The following is an 8,936-nucleotide window of genomic DNA, read 5'->3' as shown; positions in this document are numbered from 1 at the left end:
ATTTTTAGTAGAGACGGGGTTTCACCGTGTTAGCCAAGATGGTCTCGATCTCCTGACCTCATGATCCACCCGCCTTGGCCTCCCAAAGTGCTGGGATTACAGGCTTAAGCCACCGCGCCCAGCCAGCTATACAGATTTAATGAAGTACAATAGTTGCCCCTTATCTGTAGTTTTGCTTTCCTTGATTTCAGTTACCCACGGTCAACCCTGGTTGAGGAAAATAGGTGAATACAGTACAGTAAGACATTTTGAGACAGAGAGATTACATTCACATAACTTTTATTACAGTGTATTGTTATAATTGTTATGTTTTATTTTACTGTTAGTTATTGTGGTTAATTTATTTCTGTGCCTAATTTGTAAGTTTAACTTTATCATAGGTTTGTAGATATAGGATAAAACAGTATATATAGGGTTCAGGATACTATCTGCAGTTCCAGGCACCCACTGGAGTCATGGAACGTATCCCCTGCAGACACGGGGGGACTATGCAATGCAGTTGAAGCAAACAGCATACTGACTGGCCCACAGTAAGCGCTTGATAAATGTTAGAAGGAAGTACATGTAATGAACATTCAGTGCACACACGATAAGAATCTGTGGGATAAAGTAAACATTTGTTTTCCTTTTTGAAAAGTGTGGCTATTTTGTGACAGATACAGATAATAAAACCCATTTAGAGATATTCCATTTGTCTAATCAACAGTCTAGTAATTGCCAGTCACTGGTTGAGGTTTAAGCCTCTCAAGGATGGCAGCCATTGAGAGTTGAGCCAGGTGTGGAGATGCAAGCTGCAAATGGCAGGGCTTCACGGCCGTCTGGAAGAGACTTTGTTACCTCCTTCACCTACCTGTGTTTTCTGATGCTCTTAGTATTCTTAGTTTTCCCATGTCTCACTTCACAAGATGGAAAGAACTACAGACTGAAGAAGAGAAGAGTTCAAGTTAATGAGCAGGGTGACCTCAAGGCCACAGCATCCCCAGTTGTAAAACAAGGAGACTGGAACAGATGATCTCCGAGGTTCTTCTGGCTCTAAGCATTCTATAAAAATGCTTCTGGTCTCTATGAATTCTGTATTCTGTGTTGCTCTATTCTGAAGAACTGAGATTACAGGTGACAGAGAGCTTTGCAAAACCAGAACTAAAGATGACCTCCTTCTATAAATATTTTATCAGAAGCTAGAGAACTACATAAATGAAAAGATAGTTAAAAGTGAATATTAATGTCTGTCTTCTGAGAATCTTCACTTTACTTTGTGAAGAGAAGTTTCCATCAGAGGTATGTAAACTAAATTAAGAATAGAAATTCTTTAAAGAAAACAAACTTAAATGACTAAAATCTGTTAAGAATAAGATTCATTATACTTTATAGCTCCTATTCAAGTGATATATTACTTTTACTAGGTGTACTCATTTAGCTTATATTTTCCAGCGTTTTCAGAAATATTATATGTTTTGCATAGTAATGATTATAATGCTTTACATTTGTGGAGCTAATACTTTACAAGTTTACCAAGAGATTTTACAGTAAATTTCAATTATAATGACTTACAACCAAAATATTTATCTGATCAAAAATTTGGTAATATGTAATATAGTTATTTACTCTTGTCAAAAATGATAAATTGACATTAGGGTTAAAGTGTATTTTATACAACAAATATTGCAAGGTGGTTAAAACGCAACTGTTCAATAGAAATGCAAAGCAGGATGGTAGGTTCTGAAATGCTTCTACGTTTTTTCCCACAGTTGTGCGTTAAGCAATATTCAAAGAACTTCCTTATTTTAACTTTAAGATTAAAACAACTTCTCTATATCAATAATAAAGATTCTTTGTCTTTCAACAGGCAGAAAGTCCACTTCATTATTTGATATGCAGCATGATATTTAGTATAAAGCAGATTGTTTGACCAAGCTGTTGAAATCATGATATAATAACAAATCATACTCTATGGACAAATCTTTTATGCAATATGATGCTAATTTCTCATGCATAATATATTGTGTGTATTTGGCTTTGAAAAGTGAGACAAAAACAGCAGTAGCAAATGCCAGTGTTTCAGAAGCTAAAGAGAAATTTGAAATTTAATATCAACATTTATTTTTAATATCATTAACTTTTGAATGGATCAAATTATTGCTTAGCTCGGACTGCCTCATTTGAATAGGCTGGGGAAATTCCAAATTGGCAGTTTCCTCTATGTTCTGGAAAACAATTTTATAAAATACTGAAACATTTGATATCTCTCTGGAGCACCAATGCTGTAGTAAGTTATTCATTCATTCATTCATTTATTCAACAAAACTTGCAACTTACTATACCTGAGCCACTGTGGTAAGCCTCCTAGGAAAGAAAAAAATATATATAACTGGTTACTTGTATACATAATGATAAGCAACAATTAATAGTTGTAGGTGATTAGTGTAACTTTCCAAGTGCCAGCAATGGATACTATAATATAATAAAGAAAGATGGGGGGAATTGGGGAACTAGAGTAGTAATGGAAGGCTTTGCCCAGGAGAAAGAGCTTGAAAAGGTGAGTTGGATTTATATGGAGGGAAATGAATAGAGAAAGCATCTCAGGAAAGAGAAGCAACATACAGAACTTTATAGCATCAGTCATGAAAAAGACAATAAATAGACCAGAGAACATAGAACTTCATAATTACTTCAATAGTTGTCTTAGTCTGTTTTCTGTTGTTTAAAACAGAATAACTGAAACTGCGTAATTTATAAGAAAAGGAATTTATTCCTTATAGTTATGGAGGCCGAGAAGTCCAAGGTCAAGGGACCATATCTGGTGAGAGCCTTCTTGCTGGTGAGGACTCTCTGCAGACTCCCAAGGCTGTGCAGGATGTCTCATGGTAAGGGGACTGAGTAAGCTAGCTCAGGTGTCTCCCTTTTCTTAGAAAGCCACCAGTCCTACTCTCATAATAATCCATTAATTCATGAATCCGTGAATCCAGAAATGGATTAATCCGTCATGAAAGTAGAGCCCTCATGGCCCAGTCACCTCTTAAAGGCCCCACTTCTCAATACTGCCACACTGGGGATTAAATTTCAACATGATCTTTGAAAGGTAGAAAAAGGTACAAATATTCATGCATTAGCATCCCCTGGGAGCTTGTAGAAATGCAGAATCACAGTGATTGTGCATGTTCAAGGTCTTTGGTGCTTTGTTTGTTTGTTTTTTTGTTTTGTTTTTTCAGAGATGGAGTCTCACTCTGTCGCCCAGGCTGGAGTGCAGTGGCACCATCTCGGCTCACTGCAAGCTCCACCTCCAGGTTCACGCCACTCTCCCGCCTCAGCCTCCTGAGTAGCTGGGACTACAGGCGCCCGCCACCATGCCCAGCTAATTTTTGTATTTTTAGTAGAGACCGGGTTTCACTCTGTTAGCCAGGGTGGTCTCGTTCTCCTGACCTCGTGATCTACCTGCCTCAGCCTCCCAAAGTGCTGGGATTACAGGCTTGAGCCACCTCGCCCGGCCAGGTGCTTTGTATGTAGACATTAAAGTCTGAGGAGTTTCACTCTTGACTAATCCTTCATTTTGCAGAGGAATCTGAACCACAGAGTGGCTTGATGGCTTTCCCAATGGTAATGGCAAACCTCACTATAGAAGCAAAATCTACAGAGTCCTGGAAACAGTGAGTTTCCCCTCGATTCCACAATGTTTGACTGAACTGGAGAGAGGTAGTCAGTTGGATCTGATTATGGAAGTATCTGAATGCTAAGTTAAGAAATTCAAGCCTCATCCTTCATGAATTCAACAAACATTTATTGAACTCCAGTGTGGTAGCACTGGGAATACAGAGAAGAATAAGAAAGACGCTGCCCTTAAAAAGTTAGCCTTCTAAAAAAAGTAAGTAACTGCTATTATTTAAATGTTCCTGCCAAAACTCATATTCAAATGTAATCGCCAGTCGGGTGCGGTGGCTCACGCCTGTAATCCCAACACTTTGGAAGGCCGAGGTGGGCGGATCACGGGGTCAGGGTTTCGAAACCAGCCTGGCCAATATGGTGAAACCCTGTCTCTACTAAAAATACAAAAATTAGCTGGGTGTGGTGATGGGCGCCTGTAATCCCAGCTACTTGGGGGGCTGAGTCAGGACAATTGCTTGAATCTGGGAGAAGGAGGTTGCAGTGAGCTGAGATCACACCATTGCACTCCAGCCTGGGTGACAGAGTGAGACTCCAACTCAAAAAAAAAGTGTAATTGCCATTATAACAGTATTAAGAGGTGCTGTTAGCTGGGCACAGAGGCTCATGCCTATAATCCCAGCACTTTGGAAGGCTGAGGCAGGAGGATCACTTGAGGCCGGGAGTTTGAGACCATCCTTGGCAACATAGCAAGACCTTGCCTCAAAACAAAACAAAACAAAAAAGAGGTGCTTTCTCTTTTTTTTTTTTTTTGAGATGGAGTCTTGCTCTGTCACCCAGGCTGGAGTGCAGTGATGTGATCTCGGCTCACTGCAAGCTCCGCCTCCCAGGTTCACACCATTCTCCTGCCTCAGCCTCCCAAGTAGCTGGGACTACAGGCACCCACCACCACGCCTGGCTAATTTTTTTGTATTTTCAGTAGAGACGGGGTTTCACTGCGTTAGCCAGGATGGTCTCAATCTTCTGACCTCGTGATCCGCCTGCCTCGGCCTCCCAAAGTGCTGGGATTACAGGCGTAAGAGGTGCTTTCTTTAAGAGGTAATTCAGTCATGAGAGCTCTGCCATCATAAATGGATTAATGCTATTATCTCAGGAGTGGGCTCCTGATAAAGGATGAATTCAGTTCTATTTCTCCTCTTGTTCGCATAAGCTTGCTTAACCTTCTGCCATGTTATGATGCAGCACAAAGGCCTCGCCAGAGGCAATGCCAAGCTCTTGGACTTTCCAGTCTCCAGAACTGTGAGAAATTAATTTGTTTTCTTTATAAATTACCCAGCCTGTGGTATTCCATTATAGCAGCAGAAAACTGATTAAGATAGTAACCAACAATTACGAACATCCTTGGCAATGAGTTTTAAAGGTTTCTAATAGAGAAATTAACATGATATATTCTGTGAACATTTATTGAGTACCTAGTACAGGACAGACTTTATTAGATGCAAAGTGGCGGTATTCAAAGGTATTTGAGGGTGAGGAAAAATAGGCTACTGTCCGAGAGTAGGAGATAAAGGATGAATGAACAAGATTTGGTCACTGTGAGGCCAGAGAAAGGCCCTCTGCATTAACCCATAGGTGGCAAGGAGAGGTAGAATTTGGCTCATTGAGCAGAGAAATAAGAAAGTTGGGAGAGTAAATCAAATTTTTAGAGTTGTGTTTGTTTTACTTTTTAGTTAGCAAAAAAGGTATGTTTGGTTTTAGACATATGAAGCTTGAGTGAATATCCCATAAAGAACTCTCTAGTAAGTAGTTGGAGATTCAGAACAGAAGCTTGAGAGAAAATCAGGACTGGAGAAAGGGTTCATCAGATGTTTTTGTTCATAAGAATCCATTTTCTTTGGGACGCTGAGGCAAGAGGATTGCTTGAGCCTTGGAGTTCAAAGCTGCAGTGAGCTATGATCGTGCCATCCATCCCAGCATGGGTGACAGAAGGAGACCCTGTCTCTTAAAAAAAAAAAAAAAAGACAGAAAAAAAGGCCAACAGTTCATTTTAATCACTGGTAAGTCAATAGGACTGATTGGGCAGTTTCAAGTTGTTGATTGGTTAGATATATTTCATTTGCTTTTATTTATTTATTTAGAGACAGGATGTCACTCACTGGTGCAGCCTCAATCTCCCCAGCTCAAGTAATCTTCCTGCCTCATCCTCCCAAAGTGCTGGGACTACAGGCATGCACCACCACGCCTGGCTTTGTTTGCCTTTAAATAAAGTTCCAAAGCCTTTGCTTTCTCAGCTACAACTAACACAGTTATGTTTAATTATAACAATCGTTATGTCACTTTTGGGACTCAGAAAACAATATCTGGCTGAGTATAGTCGCTTATGCTTGTAATCCAGCACTTTAGGAGGCTGAGGCGGGCAATTGCTTGAGGCCAGGAGTTCGAGATCAGCCTGGGTAACACAGCAAGACTCTGTCTCTACAAAAACAAAAACAAAATAGCCAGGCATGGTGGCATGTGCCTGTAATCCTAGCTACTTGAAGGCTGAGGCAGGAGGATCACTTGAGGCCAGGAGTTTGAGACCAGCCTGGCAACATAGTGAGACCCCGTCTCTACAAAAAAAATTTAGAAATTAGCTGGATGTGGTGGTGTAGTAGTTTCAGCTATTGGGAGGCTGAGGTGGGAGGTTCGCTTGAACCTGGGAGGCTGAGGCTGCAGTGAGCCGAGATCATGCCTCTGCACTCCAGCCTGGGTGACAGAGTGAAACCCTGTCTCTTAAAAAAAACACAATACCCCCAAAATGAAGGCCTCAGAAGCAAAACTTTTTGTCTTTCTCCTGATGTTCTTTCAGTCCCATTCTCCCCAAAAACTAGCCATAGAAACCAGAATCCCTCTTCCCAAGGCAGATCATAGAAATCAGAACCCTTTTTCCCCAAAGCCAGCCATAAAACCTAAAAAGATTACTTTTATTTCCGTTCCATCTTTCTGTGTAAAAATTGGCCAAAAAAAATTATCTGAGCTCTCTTCTTTGACTGTTGATCCTAAGACCCTCCATTCCAGAGAGGGTCCTGCCCCATAACCAGAAAAAAAAAAAATACCCAGAGAGGCTGAAAAGAATCTAGACACACAGGCATTTCTGGGTGTCCTACTCAGGCTATTAGCATTAGGTCATAACCTTTTTGTCCAATCGCATTTCTACACCACTGTTCTAGTTTGTAAACCTAAACATTAAAGGACAATTTTCCCTGTATTTTTGGATCTTCATTCTAAAGGCTTCTGTGTATACATGTTAAATAAATCCGTATGTCTTTTCTGTTTTTGTTTTTCATTTATTTTATTTTATTCTTTAGAGACTGGGTCTTGCTATGTTTCCCAGGCTGGTCTCCAACTCCAGGCCTCAAACAATCCTCCTGCCTGAGCCTTCTGAGTTGCTGGGATTACAGATGTGCACCAACTGTCCCCAGTTGTTGTATGCATTTTCTTCAATTAATCTGCCTTTTTGTGGATTGATTTTTCAATACCCTTCAGAAGGCCAAAAGGAACCTTTCCTTTGGCCCCTACATCACAAAAGTCACCTAATTTCTTTTTCCTGCCAGTGCAACATTAACAGCAAAAATGCCAGTAACCAAGTTTTTTTTAACTCCATTTTCCAAGTCCTATTGTAATATATTTTATCATGCAAGTTTTCACTTTTTAAAATACTTTAGCTAACTTCAACTTCAGAAACAACAGCTGTCCTATAGCCTGAAAAATTTGCTCAACTATATAAATAGTTATTATAGTTAATGCATAGCTGGGTAATTTAAGTTCCTCTAAAAATTATGTAACAAATAATTTAACTTTTAATTTTTTGAACTTTTTTTTTTTTTTTAATAATAAAGACTGGGTTTCACCATGTTGCCCAGGCTGGTCTTGAATTCCTGGACTCAAGTGACCCGCCTGCCTCAGCCTCTCAAAGTGCTGGAATTACAGGCATGAGCCACCTCCCAGGCTCAAGTGATTCTTTCCACCTTAGCCTCCCAAAGAGCTGGGACTACAGATGTGTGCCAACATGCCCGGCTAATTTTTTTTTTAATCCAAAATGTGCTTATTGAGATGGTTTCCCACTCATCTTGATTCAGAGTGCTTTTAGTGCTGCTTCCTCCTAAAGGAACATCCTTCTGTAAGTCTTGCTTTTCCTCTTGTGAGCTAGCAGTGGACAGTAGAGCAGCCAAAACACAAAACTACTGTTTGTGCATGCTAAAGCCCATGGTGATTTTATAGCATCCTGGGTATTTCACATCCATGAAGTAGGAATTGGGGCTCTGCACCAGGCGTTTCCTCTTGTGTTTCCTCTTCTTCTCTCCTGAAGAGGGATGAAGGAGATCCTTTGCAAGAGGCATGTTCTCGTGGGTAGGTCATCACTGCCAGAAAGGATTTTTTACTTTTTTTTTTTTTTGAGACGGAGTTTCGCTCTTGTTGCCCGGGCTGGAGTGCAATGGCGCAATCTTGGCTCACCACAACCTCCACCTCCCGGGTTCAAGCGATTCTCCTGCCTCACCCTCCCAAGTAGCTGGGCTTACAGGCATGCGCCACCATACCCAGCTAATTTTGTATTTTTAGTAGAGACAGAGTTTCTCTATGTTGGTCAGGCTGGTCTCAAACGCCTGACCTCAGGTGACCTGCCAGCCTCAGCCTCCCAAAGTGCTGGGATTACAGGCGTGAGCCACTGCGCCAGGCGACTTTTTTTTTTTTTTTTTTTTGAGATGGAGTCTCATTCTGTTGCCCAGGCTGGAGTACAGTGGGGCAATGCTGGCTCACTGCAACCTCCACCTCCTGGGTTCAAGTGATTCTTCTGCCTCAGCCTGCCAAGTTGCTGGGATTACTAGGAGCACGCCACCATGTCCAGCTAATTTTTGTATTTTTAGTAGAGACGGGGTTTCACCATATTGGCCAGGCTGGTCTCGAACTTCTGACCTCGTGATCCACCCACCTCAGCCTCCCAAAGTGCTGGGATTACAGGCATGAGCCATCGTGCCTGGCTGATTTTTAAATTTTTTATACAGATGAGGTTTCATCATGTTGCCCATGCTGGTCTCAAATTCTTGGGCTCAAGTGATCCACCCTCTTTAGCCTTACAAAATGCTGGGATTACAGACATGAGCCACTGCTCCCAGGCATCAAAGTTTCTTTATCAAAGGATGAGTTTGGCCCCCTTTTGGCTCTCTCTTGCCCTCTCTTTGCCCTTCCACCATGGGATAACACAGAATAAGACCCTTGCCAGATGTCAGCTTCTCAGTCTTGGACTTCCCAGCCTCCCGAATCATGAGCCAATACATTTCTGTTTATTATATATAATAAAT

At 41.2% G+C, this 8,936-nt stretch overlaps 1 pseudogene; it reads right to left on the bottom strand.

Moving 5' to 3' along the window:
• Positions 1–7,722: 7,722 nt before the first annotated feature.
• Positions 7,723–7,982, bottom strand: LOC101146012 (small ribosomal subunit protein eS27-like; annotated as a pseudogene).
• Between the last annotated feature and the right edge of the window lie 954 nt (positions 7,983–8,936).

The sequence above is a fragment of the Gorilla gorilla genome, chromosome 10 (assembly GCF_029281585.2).
Source record: "Gorilla gorilla gorilla isolate KB3781 chromosome 10, NHGRI_mGorGor1-v2.1_pri, whole genome shotgun sequence".
Lineage (NCBI taxonomy): Eukaryota > Metazoa > Chordata > Mammalia > Primates > Hominidae > Gorilla > Gorilla gorilla.
This window is presented reverse-complemented; position numbering and strand designations above follow the sequence as displayed.